At 42.4% G+C, this 18188-nt stretch overlaps 1 protein-coding gene across 6 annotated transcripts in view; it reads right to left on the minus strand.

The window, feature by feature from the left end:
• The window catches only part of TJP2 (tight junction protein 2), an 88156-nt gene that overhangs the window by 49787 nt on the left and 20181 nt on the right, over positions 1-18188 (minus strand). The window contains exon 1 of one of the 6 annotated variants that reach the window (XM_074994803.1): positions 6631-6746. The exons of 4 other annotated variants lie outside the window; for them this stretch is intronic. The gene's annotated coding sequence lies outside the window, so the exon portion shown is untranslated. Of the gene's footprint in view, positions 1-6630; positions 6747-18188 lie in introns of those variants that run through there. One more of the 6 variants, XM_074994805.1, reaches the window with a different exon arrangement.

The following is an 18188-nucleotide window of genomic DNA, read 5'->3' on the forward strand; positions in this document are numbered from 1 at the left end:
TCACAGACCCAACCTGCAGCAGCTTGAACCCTGACCATCCACCCCGCCCACCACATTTTAACCTTCCCTCCCGCTCATATCCCCAAACTGCCCCCAGCCTTTAACCCCCCACAACCCAAGGTTCACTTACCTTTCAAAAGCAGCGCCATCTGCTGTCACTCCGAGCACTTGGAACCAATCAGAGACTGTTACACATATCTTAATAGTTAAATTTGGTGTCCCTGTTACGAGTTTTTGCCTATGTGCAAAAAGTTAGGAACGAACTGTGCTCATATAATGAGGGATGAGTGTACTGAAGACATTTTGGTTACTGCTTTTGCCTCCTTGTCAATTCTTGGGGTTTCTTCAGTATATTTTCTAATTTTTAACATTGTTTTTCCTCTCACTGATGCTGTGTAAGAGACTCACACAAAATAGGAAGACAGCTTAAAGTCTTGCAAATACTTTTACACAAGCTTGAAATAGAAATTCCTGCTTAAAGTTACTTTATACTGTGACTTAAGCATGTGCTTGCAGGATCAGGGCCTAACAGATCAGAGACAACAGCAAAACCAATTACACGGAATACTGACAAGAGCACAAAAGCAAACTAAGATAAAAATAAAGACTTTTCCACCCATCAACTATTTCATATCTTAGCTCACTGGTGTCCAAAAGCAATACACTCCATCACCACATGCCTACCCACCCCAGCCAGGTGCCCCATCCCACCCCACAGCCAGGTACCCTGCCTCCCGCCCCCAGTGACTGACTGGAGCCACTGCCAAAGCCTACACCACCGGAACCGCCCAGACCCAAGCTGTGCGGGTCCAGTGCTCAAGCCCTGGAGTCGCCACTGCCATGTGACACCCGAGGAGCTGCTGCGCCACTGCACAAGCCCCCACAAACTGTACTTGCCACAATCCACTATCCCAGTTGCCCCATGTGGCGAATGGGGAGCGTACTGGACACTCAGTCTTAGATACTACTTGTCACAAGGCAGGTAAACTCACTGAAACAGGAGCATGGTTTTTAAACAAATGCTATTCTTGAATTTAAATTAAAAAAAAAAAAGCCTCAGTTAATACAAGAGCATTGGTACCCATGGCCTACAACAGTAGCCTAACATCATCTTTCTCAACTGGTATGTTGACTCCAAAACTAGACCATTATATCACACCTGAAATAATAATAAATGAACATTTCCTCTCCCCAAACAAATCAATATCCAATACTTCAAGCACTAAAACTACAGCCAGCACCAACACAGATCCACTCCTGGCCAGAAGTTGCATCTATGCAGTTTCTATGACCGCTGCATTGCATAAATTATTAACCAGTATATAAAGCCTCGATCTAAAAAAGCAAGTTGGGCATCAGTGGACTGGTATAAGCAACTTATTTATGGATGATTCATGGCTAAATTAGATTTTCCATCCCCATTAATATTTCTATTATCCTCTGTGCAACATCTAGGAACAAAAGAATGATAGGGCATACCCTTCCAGGCATTACTCTTGTTACAAAATAGTATTCACTGGTGGCAATAAGAAACATGTCAATTTAGCTGCCTTCTTGACTGATAGGCTACGTCTACACTTACAAAAAACTTTGAAACAGCCATGCGAATGGTCAAATTGAAGAATACTAATGTGGCGCTGAAATGAATATTCAATGCCTCAATAGCATGCCCCTGGCCATGTGCACCTGTAGCTCTTCTACACAGGGGTCCTTTTCGAAAGGACCCTGCCATCATTGAAATCCCCTTATTCCTATCAGCTGATAGGCGATTTCGATGATGGCAGGATCCTTTCGAAAAGGACCTCCGTGCAGATGAGCCGCAGGCACAGCGTGCTAATGAGGTGCTGAATATTCATTTCAGCGCTTCATTAGTATTCTTTGATTTGGCCATTAGCACGGCCATTTTGAAATTTTTTATAAGTGCAGACACGGCCATAAAAACATATGTAACAATCTTAAATTCTATAGGGTTTGGACATCCTTTGTTTTAGAGGGTTTAAAGGCCGTGCCCCCCTCGAGCCTGAATACTCATCCCAGAATTCAAGATAAACACACAGCCCTCTCCAAAATATGCGAGGCAATGCCCCAGTAAAAGCATTTGTAAAGATCAAGGTTTAGTCTCAACTTTGTCAACCTTGAAGGTTCTTTCTTTTGCTTAAAGAATTCAGATATTTGGAAAAAAATACTTTGACAATTTTGATTGAACAGACAAATTAATTTGTTAATGTCTCTATATAGACTTTGACATGGTCTATTACAATTGTTTAAAACCCCTGGTTGAAGTACCCTAAGACATTTCACAGAGAGGTGAATTAAGGCAAGAATCACAAAAAACCCACATCTGCTATTTTCCGAGAATTCAGACACTGATCCCTTTGTCTATTGTATCAACCACTGCCAACTGTTTATTTGGGAAACAGAAGGGTTGGTCTAGGCAATGGAAGAAGATAAAATTGTGCATGTGTCACAGCCTGATATATTAGTAAACTCTACAAAACTTCTAGTTTCCATTGGTCAGCACATTTTGCAACTATAATCAGCTCTGCAGCCCTTCAGCTGCTTCCTGCATTTTCGCCTCTTCCATGGCCTCATTCTGCATGGAATTTGTCATCTGGCCCATCACGTCAGTTCCTCAGAAACATGCATTATCCTCCCACCCCCAATTCTCGCAGTTAGCTCTCCTTTTCCTCCAAAGGTATCTCAGCCACTACACATATAGAATTATAGGGTCACATTTTGCACCAACCGACACCCTACTGGCATCCCTGGGACTGTATGCGGTGAATCAGAAATGAATTTGACTCAATCATTTATCACCTAAAACAGGGGTCAGCACCTGTGGCTCCAAAGCCACTTGTGGCTACAAGTGCTGTCACTTATTCCTCTCGTGGCTCCCTGCCCTGCTGTTGCTGAAATAACGGAACTAAATTTACTTGGTTTAATGGCCAAGCCGAAGCTGTAAGTGGCAAGCAGGGTCTGCATGTTAAGTACTCTCATTCCTCCTAAACTGGCCAAGAGAGAAAGGATGATCAGGGTGGAGCTTTGATTTTTGCCCAGCCTCCTCTTCAACTTGCTAGCTACCAGGAAGGAGGATTAAGTGGACTATACAATATCAACGGCTGTAGTTAAGTTACTTTCTCCCCCACAAGCAAAGAAACGCAGAATGGAACTATGACTATATTTCTTCTCTGAGGTCCCTCCTAGAACAGTGCACCTGGATTTCTACCTGCAGCTAGTCTAGAGGCTCTTCTGCGACAGTACATGTCACAGGAACAGCTTGTGTACCCACTCAAAATTATGCTATGTTGGTCCTTAAACTTGCCCACAAAGTTAGGATTCAAAAAAATCACTTCAAGAGTTACCTCCATTTGAGCAAGTTTACTGACATATTTCCTGAGAGGCTGCGTGGGCAACTCACCCACATGCTTATTCTACCAAATACCGCCTTAGCCCTTCTGGATCAGCGAGGCAGATAAAAGTAACATAACAGGTCACAAAACTGTGGGATTTTCCCCCCTTCTTCTCAAGGGGTGGGAGAGAAGGGCAAATGTGGGTAAAAGTTCCCTAACAGCAGGAAGAATATTATCTTGCCAATCTCCACACTAGAACATTACATTATTTTCTATTTAGTCATCTTCCCTAGGTTGTCTTTTCAATCACTTAGCTAACCTTACTTACACTGGCTAGAATGTATTCTCCTCAGTAGCATGGGGCTACTGGCATGAACAACTTGCGCACCATGAATTATGTTTGCAAAATAAGACACTGAAAAAAACAAAAATATGAGTGGCCTATTTAATGGCACGACTAGAGAAAGCATGAAAGTTGCAGTTATTTTCAGTGGACAAACCAAAAAAAGTACAGCATTTACACATAATTTTAAAGAATGAAGTCCTATGGCTACAACCCCACCATGGGAATTTTAAGCAGAATATCATCAGTGAGGCATATCTCTGAGGCACCAGTCCTTGACAAGCAAAGCTGATTATAAAAATAGAAATATATCATGTCTGAGCTAATGCACACACAAAAATCTGATAATTCAGTAAGTAGCCCAACAGAACCGCAGCCAAATAAATTAAACACTGGGCCAAAAATACATGACCCTGTACTAAATAATATTTTGGAAAGTGGGAGGTGTTTGAAAACAGAAGTTCAGAAGGAAATGCCTGAACTATGACGGTGACTATGAACTGTCACAATATTATCATAAAGCAAGCAATAAACAAAATTCATTTGCTTGTGTTAAGCTAGTTATAGATGTGAGGTTACAGTAGCATCTGAATGTGAGACAGTACTTCTTATATACAATAACGATCTGTTGAACTGTCTTCATGGTAATAATGTAAACTGTTATTGCAAAACATCTAAAAAGTGTCTCTATTTTTTTACCTGTACTCAGCTAGGTTACTGCATGGGAAATTGACGTTCTCCATAAAACTATTTAATTGTGGGACCAAACTATTTCACATCTCCTGAGATTGGCTCATTTTAAATAAATGTTCTGAAGTAGGCAGAAGAACCCTGGCCATTAGACAACAACAAATAATTTCACAATAGCTGGTAGATTTTGCAGTATCAGCTTTGGGAGAGAGAACAAGGTGTAATTTGAGCCAACCACTGAGCCAGGAAACAAGCAGCACAGCTCAAAAAAAAGCCAACAATGTACTTCTCACAAAGGTCTTTGTGAAGCCTTGAATGATAGCACAACTGGATGACCTAAGTTCCCCCTCACAAGCGCATGAGAAACTCACAAAATTGCTCAAGATTCAGAAGTGACATTTTAGCAGACCAGAGTCTTTGAAATGGCTTGTCAACACAGACTGGAAAAGAAAGAGTAAAGGGCAGACTAACATCATATACAGCATGTGTACACTATATAAACTATAACTGAACAATATAGCTGGACCTGAAGAGTAGGAAGAAAATATTCTACAAATATATTAGAAGCAAGATGAAGACCAAGGACAGAGTAAAACCATTACTCAATGAAGAGGGAAAAAATAATGAACAGAAAATGTAGAAATGGCAAGGGTGCTTATTATGTCTTGTTTCAGTTTTCACCAAGAAGGTTGGTGCTGACTGGATACCTAACATAGTGAAAGCTGGACAAAGTGAGGTAGGTGCAGAGATTAAAATAGGAAAAGAACAAAAGTTAGAAACCACTTAGAAAAGTTAGATGTCCTCAAGGCACCAGGGCCTGATGAAATGCTAGAATACTGGACTACTCAAGGAGCTGACAGAGGAGATATCTGAGTCACTGGCTATCATCTTTGAAAAGTTATGGAAGACCAGGGAGATTCCAGATGCCTGAAAAAGGGCAAATATAATAGTGCCCATCTATAAAAAAGAGAAACAAGGACAACCTAGGAACAGTGGACCAATCAGCTTAACTACTGTGCCGGAAAAGATAATGGACCAAACAATTAAAGACTCCATTTGCCAACATCTGGAAGATAATAAAGGGATAAAGAACAGTCAGCCTAGATTTGTCAAACCACCCTGATATCTTTCTTTGATAGGACAAGTCTTGTAGGTAAGGGGGAAATGGTGATGTGGTATGATTAGATTTTAGTAAAGCATTTAATACAGTCTCACATGACCTTCTTATAAAAGCTCGGGAAATACAATCTAGATGGGGCTACTGTAAGGTTAGCGCATAACTGACTGGATAACCATTGCCACAGAGTTGTTATCAATGGTTCATAGTCATGTTGGAAGGGGTTCCACTTGTTTTATGGTGGTTTGGGTCTGTTCAATATCTTCATCAATGATTTGGACAATGGCGTAGAGAGTATGCTTATAAAGTTTGCATATGATACCAAGTGGGGTGGGGTTGTAAGTAGTTTCGAAGACAGGATTAGAATTCACCATGGTCTGGAAAAACTGGAGAAATGGTCTGAGGTAAAAAGGATAAAGTTTAATAAGGACAAGTGCAAAGTACTCCATTTAGGGAGGAACAGTCAGTTTCACATACACAAATGAGAAATGACTGTCTAGGAAGGTGTACCATAGAAAGGGCCCTAAGGATGTCAAGAAAGGGTTCTAGGGGTGTCAAGGCTGTTCCCCATGCTGGCGCTTCAAGTGCAGAAGGCGCGGTCTGCACTTTAACATACTTCCCCACTGAAGGCTTCTGTTGTAAAAACTCTCCAAGGTCACAGATTCTCTGACCTTGGGTGGTACACTGCCCCCACCCAAATAAAAAACATTTTCCAGCCCAGGAAGACGCACTTGGGACTTTCTTCCTGTGGTTATGCCAAGCTCTTTATCCTTTCCTCAGGAGAGAGCTTGAAAACAAACTAATTTCTTAACGGTGGACCACTGTCAGTTGCAGGCATGCGCACACAGAAATTCCTACAATCTAGGACACAGGAATTAGATCATAGTCTTAAAAGGGTGATTGTATTAGCAAAACAAAGACGACAGATTTGGTAAATCACATTTGTTCGCGCAGTGTTACAGAGCAACTAGAAAAAAATTAAAGCTGAGAGAATTGCTTTCCTGAGATTCATTTTCAGTTAGTTTATGGGTGGAGAGGGGGTTGGCACAGAGGAATTTAACCAAACTAAAAACAAAACAAACAACAAAATAACCCGATTGCATGTAACTAAATATTATCTGGTCACTCACATATCCTTAGTTACAGGGTTCAGTCTTTCCTTGGGCATGAATGCTGCTGAAAAAATCCACGCCTTTATTCCTGATTCAGTTCATCTCTCTGTCCCCAGCTTCAGCTCTGAACTCGCACACACACAAAAAGACTGAAGTAGGCAGAATTGTTTATTTCAAATATCTCAACCTCCTTCCCTTAGTCTACTGGATTCCTGCCAACACTTCCCGGATACCCACTGTTCTGGGTTTAACCCTTTATAAGCAATTTATGCTGGGATGTCTAGAACATGGCAGTATCCCTCCCATCTACTACAAGGGGTCATAGTGGACCACAAGCTAAATATGAGTCAATAGCGTAACACTGCTGTGAAAACAGCAATTATCGTTCTGGGATGTATCAACAGGAGCATTGTAAGCAAGACATAAGACGTAATTCTTCTGCTCTACTCTGCACTGATTGGGCCTTCAACTAGAGCGTTGTGTCGAGTTCTAGGAACCACATTTCAGCAAAGATGTGCGCAAACTAGAGAACGTCCAGCGAAGAGAGACAAAAATGATTAAGGGTTAAGAAAACATGATCCATGAGGGAAGACTGAAAGAACTGGGTTTGTTTCATCTGCAAGAGAAGACTCAGAAGGCACATGATAAAAGTTTTCAAGCACCTCAAAGGGTGTTACAAAGAGGAGGAAGAAAAAACTGTTCTCCTTAACCTCTGAAGATAGGACACGAAATGATGGGTTTAAACTGCAGCAAGGGAGGCTTAGGTTGGACATTAGGAAAACTATATGTCAGAGTAATTAAACAATGGAATAAACTGACTATGGAGGTTTTGAAATCTCCATTAATTGGAGATTTTTTCAGAGCAGGTTAGACAAATACCTGTCAGGGACGATCTATCTGGTGCTTGGTCCTGCCATGAGTGCAAAGGATTAGACTTGATTGCCTCTTCAGGCTCCTTCCAGTTCTAGTTTTCTATGATTCTATCTGCATCTCTCTTCTCGCAGCTATAGCAAGAACACGTTACATAAAGACTACTTTTTTTTTTAAAAAAAAAAGCTATAGCATCGAAGAAGGGATGAGTCAACCCAAAAAGAGTTGTGAAAAACTAAAGCAATATTATTGGCAAAAGACTACAGAATCTATAAAAAGATATCCCCTGCCATTAATCTCTTTTGCTGCTGCTGACTGTATATCAACAGGGCATTTCTCAAGGCACATACACTGTGGAGGGCTTGCTGGAAGTCATGGGGCTGTTGTGCTGGATTGGAATGATGAGCAACTCTTTATTCTTGAGACATCTAACCTCTGCTTGCTGTATATAAAGAGAGGGTGCAGTGCGCTTAAACAGTCACTGGCTTTCTAATCACAGCTATTCCAAATGGCCTCTTTATTCAGTGGATACCTGACAGCAGGCTTCCCTGTAAGCTGAAGGCTGGGGCACACGCCCAGGAGAGATTCAGGTGCCATCCTGCTGATAAAAAAGTGCTCACAGCCACACATAGTTGGCAGCGTATGTTTCTACGAATGCGGGGAGCACACCTGCACATGACCTGATGCATGTAAAAGTTATTTTACCTGTCAATTTTAAAAACGAGAGGGACCGTACCTGATGGTATCAAATTTTCCTCTGATACTAACTATGCATCAGAGACTAAAAGTCAAAGAAAGTTTGCACCACAGTGCAAATAAAGAAAAAAAGGTGAAACCTCGGTGTCACTGAAATTAATAGAAGTCAGGCCACTACCTCAACAGCCCCAGTATTCTACTCACACCAATGACAGCAGTACTAAAATCTTATCTATTTTATTAAACCCTTTTAATCTGTCTCCCATCAAACACTAATTTGACATAAAATCTCACAGTTATCCCTAAAATCAAACGTCTAGCTTCAGATATGCTACGCCCTACAAATATGAGGGAAACAGAAGTAGATTTGATCCTCCCTGAGCTCTGGCAGTTACAGTCAGAGGTGAAGAATTCAATCAGAAGTTAAACAAAGTGTTGCTACAAATAAAGGTACAGTTTCCTTTCTGTGCTGAAATCCTCTTGTGTTGACAGTGGGATGGAAGTTACACATCCCTGATTCTCACGATGCATATGCTCCAGCCACAGCTCATCCATGTAAATTAGAGCACTTTCGGGGCCATGACAATTTATTGCAGCTGGCGATGGTCTCTAAGGGACCACGCCAGTTATGAAATGCTGTGGCAAAGATGTGCTCTGCCCTTCCCCTAACTTGGGCCTTACAACAGAACTTGGAGACAGTTAGTGTAGTATATGCGTATTAGGGCATATGTCAGCTGAGAACTCTTCCACAATCTGCACCACAAGAATTCTTGGTTGGCCGGCTGGGGCCAGATTCTGTCATCCTAAACAGTCTGATGTGTCTGGGAAATAGGAGGTGGGGAAGAAAGCTATACAACAATTTCCCATATTAAGGCAGAACTCCACAGGACTCCTTAATACCTTGAACATATGGTGTTATGAGGTGAAATATTCATGTAGCAACATGGTTTCCTTTCATGGGGGTGCGGGGGTGGGGAATCAGAATTCTCACAAGGTGAATCATAGCTGTGCTTTCAGAACTGCTCCAAAGCAGTTAGTCAATGTTTTCCAACTTTTTTTCCTGAGATTTTGGAGTGGCCTATTGAGCTATAATTTTCAAAACAGCTTATTCCAGGAACAATTTCATTTCAGGGACAGAAAATGTGCATTACGATTTCAACTGTGAAAGCAACCGTTGTGCACAATGCCAGCCCCTGGACTTCAAGATCCCCATGCTCCCAGAACAGACACTGTGGCTGTAAAAGGTCAAGCTTCAACACTCATCTTGATCAGCATGCTGAAATTGAGCCTAGAAGGACTACTCCTAGGTGCAAGCTAATCAGTCAAATTCCAAAAGGTTTCCATGCCTACGCTTAGTCTAGCAGCACAGGTACTAACCCCTACCGTTGGCCTGGTCTATGCTAGGGATCAAAGTTGATCCCAGATACACAATTCTAGCCATGCTATTTGCATAGCTAGAATCGACATATCAGGATCAACTTTCTTCTCGGTAGATTGAGCCTCTTCAGACTCACGTCAACGTCCTTTACTCTACACATCAGTGTGGAGTACCAGGTTTGATGGCCAAGCTCGGAGATCGATTTTACTCCATCTTCACACACGTGGCAGTATCAATCCCCAGGAGTTTGACTGCAGCACATCGACATCAACCCACTTCTCCTGGTAAATACAGACATATCCTTAGGTGTTGGTACTACAGTGGGCCCCCAAAGACTCCACATGTTACACTCCACTGTAACATTTCTTCTTCCCCCTTGGGACTTCAGAGAGAGCCGCCAGCAGAGGACTGTGCTAGGTGCTGTAAAAACATATTGTGAAAGATCATCTCTTCCCCAGAACTGACAAGTTTGGTTTAGAAAGATGAAATGGTGCTTGAAGCAGACAAATAGTAGGATTGGGAGAACAGGGGAACAGCAGCTGGAGCACAGCATTACATCGGCCTCTTATGCACATAATCTGAATGTTGCAAGGGTGATTTTTATTGTTTTCTAAACAGGAAAGAAAACTGAATGTCAGTTCATGTGACACTACTGTACGGACATACTGTATACTTATTAGAAATTAAACAAAAAAAATCCTAGCACAAAACATACAGGAAATGATCTGAGACTACCAACCGATTTTACAAATCATTAAACAAATCAACATATGGAATTTACTTCTATTAACAGTGGCCTTTGGTCCTTATTTTAACTGAAGAACTAGAGACAAAAGTTAATATATTTCATATTAATAATCACGTGAGCCCCCAAGTACCACAAGCCTTTTATACTAAAAAATAAAGTTAATTTATGACACTTATGTCAGTTATTTTAGTTTGGGAGTGGGTGAAAAAAGATAAAATATTTGTGCATTTAAAAATTAAAGTTAATGGCTTACTTGTACAGTAGTTATCTACTCCCAGGAAAGAATTACGTTTGTTCAGGGCAAAAATGTTGAATATAGAATTCATGAAGCCAAGCAATCGAAGCTGAGTCTCAAACACATATACTTTACAGCATTCCAGGAAAGACGTTAATTATTTCAGTTTGATTTAAACTGAAAATCCGGGAGTTTCATATTCCTCCAACATTAACCCACGTTGCTGCTAAAAACTTAAAGTTCAGAGATGCAATTGCTGTAGGACCCAGGAGGGTGCACAGAGTAGTTCAGCCTAACTCAGGCCCATAATAACTAGAAACTTTTATTCTTATATCCATAATTCCTCTATTTGTTCAGTTTACAGCACCACACTAATCCACAATGCTATGAAATTAACAAAGCAAATGCATCCCACAAGGAGTTACACCAGCAATGGTGGAGGAAGACAGGGACAAAACAACACTTATGTCAACAAAGGCAGGATATTGTTGTCACAAAAATTACCATTTTGTCAACAGTCAAGTAGTTTTGTAGTCACCTTTTTGTCAACTAAAAAAATTACTGCTATGGATGCAATTCTGTCTGCCAGCTGAGAAAGTTCCAGCTGCAGCCAGATCAACATCTCTGCCATAGTTCCCTGAACTCCAGTCAGCTTCACAGACCCCCTTAAAAGGGTGAGGCTGGGCTTTGAGAAATGATGCCAAGAGAGAGCATACTTACTGGGAGCCATGCTGCAAAATCTTGCCCAGGGTATAACAAGCGATCTCCTCCCCTCACCAGCATCTCTGAGGTATCACGCTAAGGCAGGGAGATGGAGAAACACAACCCCACATACTGTTTTGGGCTGACCTGCCTCTTAACTGCACTTTGCTATTCTAAAACTGAGCCTGCTCAGGCTAGAATTTCCCTATGAGATCCCACCCCAGAATCACCTGCACACATCTGACCCCCTCCCCATCCAGTGCTGTTAATCCCAGGACACAACTCTAATAACCTTCCCTTTGCCACGCGTGACCACCACCACCTGAGCAGGGGGTTTCACTTGACCACATACATCTCCCTGTTTACGAGGGGGTTAGCCTACAGGGAAGCAGAGCAAAAAAGCCTCCCTGAGCTGAATGGAAATCAGGTAGGAAGGGAAATAAGGGTGGGTGAAGATATTTGCTACAGACCTGTTCCCTCCCCCCTGCAGGTCCAATTGGTTTGCTCCCGGTGGAACCCTGCGCAGCTCCCATTGTAACATTTCTTCTTCCCCCTTGGGACTTCAGAGAGAGCCGCCAGCAGAGAATTAATTGTTTGCTTTACGCCTCACACGATGGGAGGGGGGAATCGAATGAGCCATTCAGTGCACCAGCTCCAGAAATGCTGCCTGCTTTCAGATCAGGTGACCCCATTTCTATGGAAGTTTGCAAAGTAATTAGGCTGCTGCGCATAGAGACGTACTGTCCATCAAGCCCTAGCCTCTGTCACACTGAAGCAGGAAGAATAGCTGAGTCAGAGACAGAGAAACTACTCATGAAATCCCATGCCAATAATAGGACTTTGTGCTACTAGTGCCAGCCCAAATGATGACCTGAGAGCATTTCAATAAAAAAAATTAACCTATTAAGCCTTTCAAGGACGCTGGGAAGCAAGGAAGTATTTTCATTCCCACTGGACAAAAAAATATTGTGATGCCCAGATTGCAGATGGGGAAAACAGATCTAGAGCGGAGGAAGGACTTGCCAAAAGTCAAAAAGTAAATTGGTTGCTTCTTTCTAGCAGAACATTTACACTCACCATATTAAAAGACTAACATAAACGTGATTGATTAGTTATAGCTTATGGGTTTTTCCTAAAAGACTAAGTCGTTCAAAAGTTTTGGCACATCTCTATATTATGAAAACATTTCTCCATTTCCACCTCCATGAAAACTCATTGTTTCCAGGAGTTATTTCCCAGTGCCCAAGCCTCACTTTGAGTAGTCATAAGTCACATCCACTGACTGTAATTAAAGGAATTTATCTACCTTTTCACATCAGGGTATTCCTGGTCTGAGCATTTTGTTTTTCTGATTTGGATCATTATACCTCGCTCTGTTTTCAAAGCTCTACACAAATTACCATAATAAATCTGGTAAAAACTTCATTTTTGAGCAACCCGTTCATATTCACAGTGGCCAGCATCTTTTTTCCTCTTACTAAGATTAATCTCTTACTAGCAAAGGATGTATTCAAGATCTATGCAGAAAGACAGTGACTTTATATGGCAAATAGCATTATTGCATCAGTGTCTAATCTTTCATTATACATGCTTTAAATAATTTCTGAATAATTCACTGTTGTCCCAGTTTCCAAAAAATTGTATCATAAAATAGTTTTGTACCAAACACAGATACTATGGCTGTTTAAATATAGGAAGTTTGATATTTCTTCCTAATAAAGTTTGTGACCTAAAATGTTACTTTTGTCCCCCTCTAAAACAAACACAAATAAAACAAAATACTTTGCTCATGGACAACGTGTGTAAATTTATGTATTAATTCAGAAATTGACTGGGCTAATACAAGGATAAGGAAAGAAAGCAAGAAGAAATCTACAGCCTGCAGAGAGGAGGACTATCACAGGGAGGCATGGCTCCACTTCCCTGCAAAAAACAGTACAGTATGCTTTTAATTTCCCTCCACCATTTCTTTCTACAACCACCTTTGAACAATCTATTTACATCACCAACTCTTTTGCCCTCTTCCTGGGACCCAAGGGTAACAGAGGTCTCCTACCTTTTGAGACGTGTGTTACTGAGCTCAGCTAGCCCTAGTCTCTCTCCCCTCTTTCTCCACTTTGCCACTTCCTTCCAAATTCTTTACCAGCCTTGGGCTGATGGGATAATTGGCTCCTTCTCCCATTCGGCTGCTCAGGCTGAATGTCAGATTACCCCCATCAGCTTTCTGAAGGGGAGCTAGTTAACAGCCAAGTAACTAGAGTGCAGGCGCACTTGTTTTAAAAATATAATAGCAACATAGAATCCCAAGAACAGTATTGTTTCATTTGAGCATGAGAATAGTACAATTCTCAGTAATAATGCAGAAGATATCTAAATATTGAACGAGTCCCTGTTCTGCACTGGGGGGTGGGCAGGGGAAAAGTAGAATGGATATGAGAATCCTCGTATGTTGAATAGAACACTCCATTTCCACTAGGATCTCTGCAGGATGTTAAACAGAAGCTAGCCAAGCGTTTTAATAGCAGCAGGTCCAGATAACTTGCATCCAAGAATTTTAAAAAAGCTGGCTGAGGAGCTCACTGAACCATTAATGTGGATTTTCAAAAAGTCTTGAAGTACATTTTTTAAATGGGCAAAAGGGGTGACTTGGTTAATGATAGGCCTCTCAGTCTGATATTGATCATGGGCAAGATAATGGAGTAGATTATAAAAGTTTAAAGAATAACGAGAGAAATATAATTAATTCAGCTCAACCTGGTTTTGTGGAAAATAAATCCTGTCAAACTAATTTTGAATTGATGGCACTGCAACCCCAAAAGCCACGTCAGATCACTCACAAAAATCTGATTATGTCCAGGGACATGGACTATCCTGTATGGTGCTGCAACCCCAGAGAAACAGAAATCCAAGTCCAGTCAACCTAAAAGCACAGAAGCTGCCACTGTAGGGTGAGTGCTACGTAGGACCCGACAGAAACCCACCAGGGCCTCCATCACCAGACTATTTACTATGTCGCAATAGGCCAAAAACATTTACGAAGGGGTCCTGAGCACAAAGAGATAGAGAACTTCTGGACTAAATGATCACAGTGGTCCCTTCTTACCTTGGAATCTGTGACAAGGAAGCAGACCACGTAGGATTCACAGAACAGAGTTAAAGCTGGAATGGCATGCAGTGAACAAGCGTATTATCTCCACAGTATTTTCAGAAACTTGCTGAAACTAGAAAGGAATGTACAAAGCCTTCAAGAGGGGGAGACTGGCAGAAATGGGATCATGCTGCTTGGTTCACAAAGACTCTAATTTTCATTTTCCAGCTCTATTATTCAACCACTGGAACAACTCAACTCCAGGGGAATGGGTCAAGAGTCAGCTGCAAAGAACTAAAATGTCAAAAGTTTGCCTACCCTAGCCTGAGAGTTCTGCCTTTCGCATATAAGATGCACAGATAAGGGAAGAGAAGACAACAGCTGAATAATACAGGGAGCATGCCTTTGTAATAACACTTTAGAAAATGCAAACAGTATATTACTTTGATGTAGTCACATGCTGACAGAGAAGACAGCTGAGGAGTTCCTGTATACTGGGGTTCTCAACTATTTTCTTTCAGATTCCTCCTTTCCCTGAAATACTGTAAAAAAATGACACACCCCTGCAGAAGGTTGAAGGCACCTCCAAGCTTCAGCTGCAGGGATGGAGAAGGTTTCAACTGTGGGCGGGGGCTTCTGCCCTAAGGTGTTGAGGGCGTGTCAAGGCTTTAGCTAGTGGGTGAAGATCACTGCTGGAGTTCTGTCCCATGGGGAGATGAGGGCTCAGACCTTCAGCCTGGGTGCAGGGTGCTGAGGCTCAGGGCTTTAGCTCCACCAGGTGGGGCTTCCACCCCACAGGGGCGAGAGCACAGGACTCCAAGCTTTGGCCAGCAGGTTCCAGGGCTCTGAGTGGCCTTGCTTCGCAGACTCACTTAAAAGGCTTGTGGACACCCCCCAATAGGCCATGAACCCGGTTAAGAATGGCTGCTGTATACCAAACCTTGCAACCCAATTCTTCTCTAGTTAGTATCCAGATCCCTCTTTCTAAACTACCATCAGCCTGAGCATCGAACTTGTTCCAGAAAAGACAAAGGCCCTCAACCTCCATGTCTCATTTTTTGTGTTGTGAAGAGAAATCTGCCAGGCCCCTGCTCAGAATTCATGTAGTGGTGGTGGGTGTGCTAAAGTAAAGCGTCTCCAACAGACAGAGAAGGGGCATTGCTGAGGGGAAGAACGCAGCATGCTCTAGCTATCCCCAGTCGGCAGGGGACCAAGCTGACTGCCACAACTTAGAAAAGACTCCATGCTGCTCTATCCCATACTGGGCCAAATAGCAAAGACTGTTGGTTCTCAGTTTTAGTTCCCCACTGCTGGACTACCCTGGGCAGAGGAGGGTAGTGGGTGGGTGGGAAGCCATCCATTGCTAGGCTCTTTCTTAGGCTCTGTCAGAGGTAATTAAGCTCCTTTCTTGCTCTCCCTAGAGCTCCCTGAGCCAGGCTGGTAAACAGGCAACAGAGCAGCCACATCCACCATTCTCCTCTCCCTTCTGCAGGACACGGGATGTGCTGAGCAGGAACAGCAGGGAAGGGACAGTGACAGCTCAAATCACTCCATACGCACACAAAAGCTACTCCAGCCACAAGAGGAAAGCAGTGGAACAAGCCATCTTACCAAACTTCTCTCCATAGCAGTGAAACACAGCTGAATAAAAGCCACAGGGTCTGAGGCCCAGCCTCACACAGCACATTTTTAAACACACAGGAAGAAAATGTGCATATTGCTTAGAGTTGCCCTTGAAGGCCCCAATTTAGTGCCTGAAGGCCCAAAAGTGACTCTCTGGCCACAATAGGTTCCATTCTGCATCATATACAGAAACATCATCCACACATACACCCCTCTGTCATAACATAAGCCATGACAGCTTCACAAATTGGGACCCCCACTTCCTAACACCCCCTCACACTTCTCCTGCCCACCTCCTAACCCTTAACTGTCCTTCCCAGTGGTCTCAGTGCCCTGGAGACCTGCCAGAGAGAATATTTTGAAGCAGCATGCCCTGCTGGAATGTTACTGATCTCTCTGAAAATCATGAAGTGGGAACACTTGCCTGTCCCAATGTTACCTAGAATGCTGCAGCAGGAACAGTTATGCAAGAACAGAACTCCCATTTCAAAATAATAGTGAAGCATTCTTGTTGCCTGCTGTAGAAATGGGAGAACTGACATCTGTGAACCACAGCTTACACAATCCAATCATTATTTTACATGCCACACAAGACAAAGAAGCCACCTCTGCAACTCCATGTGCATGGGGGCATTGCAAAGTGTGCTATTTTAAAGTCAATCCCATTCCTGGGAGAAATAAACATCAGTGAACTGCATGACAAGTGTGCAAACAGCTCTCTTCATAACCACACCTCCCATTGTTCCTCCTAGTTTAACTACACAAAGCAGACATTGTTTGCCAGATTCAATCCACATTCTGTGCAGCAGCAATTTACAGAGATGACTTGCTGCCACACACAGTCATGAGAAACCCATTACTGCTTCTGGAAATTAGCAAATGTTACTGTGTATGAAGGAATTGTGGAGCCATCAGCTCCAGCAAGAACGCTTCAAGTTGTATGATTTTTAATTTGCTTTTTGTAGTAATCAGCACTTGCATGCACACACAAATATTCCTGCCAATTAATATTCCCCACTGAGCAGCAATTGGTTATGCTAATCAAAACAAAGTGGTTATTCTTTATGTTATGACTTACGTTGTACTTTATCATTTCTGAACTGTGCTTTTTTCCTGGATTTTCTGACCAACACATTTATGTATTTTTACATGTCATATTTATGTCAATGTCAGGAATACCAGGCAGTGATGTATAATGGTAAAATCAGGGGATTGGGAACATACTTCAGCAACAGATGCCAGTATGACATCATCATCATCAACCACCACCCTGGGCTCAGCGCCTGTTGGTGTTTGATGCCTCCCTCACTGTTTCCTTCGATCTTTCCCTGTCCAGAGCAGAGTGGCTCAGTTTCTGGACGTTAGCTCCACATCAATCTACTATATCATCTACCCATTCTCTAGGGGGTCTGCCTCTCCTATTCAAACCGTTCATGATGCTGAATACCAGGGTCTTGATTTTTTGTTCTTCAGGCATTCTGCAAATATGCCCAAATAGCTGTAACTTCCGTTGTATAACTCCTGCAGCAGGTTCTCTTTCAGCTGTATCTTCCTATATAATTCCTCATTGGTGACCTTTTGTATCAGTCCTATTCTCAGGATCTTTCTATAACAACTCCTCTCAAATGCCAATGATTTTCTCTTTGAAACTTTCATTATCACCCATGTCTCACATCCATACATCATGCTGCTGAATACACGTTTTCAAGATGCTCAGCTTTGTTACTAAACTAATTGCTTACCGGGGTACAAGTCAGACTTATGATACTATGTCACCCAGCCTTCTAACCTGAGATTCCCTTTACGATGCCTTTGCTGCTCACTGCCTCCAGTACATAAGCAGCTCCCACCTATGTTTCTATGGCTGTGTCTAGACTATCCCCCAGCTTTGAAGGGGGCATGCTAATTGGGGTGTTGGGAGATTACTAATAAAGTGCTGTGGTGCATATGCATGCAGCACTTAATTAGGCTAAATCTCCCCCATGGCAACTTTGAAGTGTCAAACTTTGATGTGCCGGCTTGTGTGTAGCCACAGGTCAGCCATGGGTATTTCGAAGTGCCCGCACTACTTCGAAGTCCCTTTACTCCTCAAAATTTTCTCCGTGCAAAACCTCCTTAAAAAGAGGCCCTTTTCAGCGTACATTTTGCAGGCAAAAGTCCCCTAGATGATTATAGAATTGATGACATGAAAACAATCTGTTTAAAACATTCTTTTGTTTCCACTGCGCATCTCATG

The sequence above is a fragment of the Carettochelys insculpta genome, chromosome 5 (genome assembly GCF_033958435.1).
Source record: "Carettochelys insculpta isolate YL-2023 chromosome 5, ASM3395843v1, whole genome shotgun sequence".
Classification (NCBI taxonomy): domain Eukaryota; kingdom Metazoa; phylum Chordata; order Testudines; family Carettochelyidae; genus Carettochelys; species Carettochelys insculpta.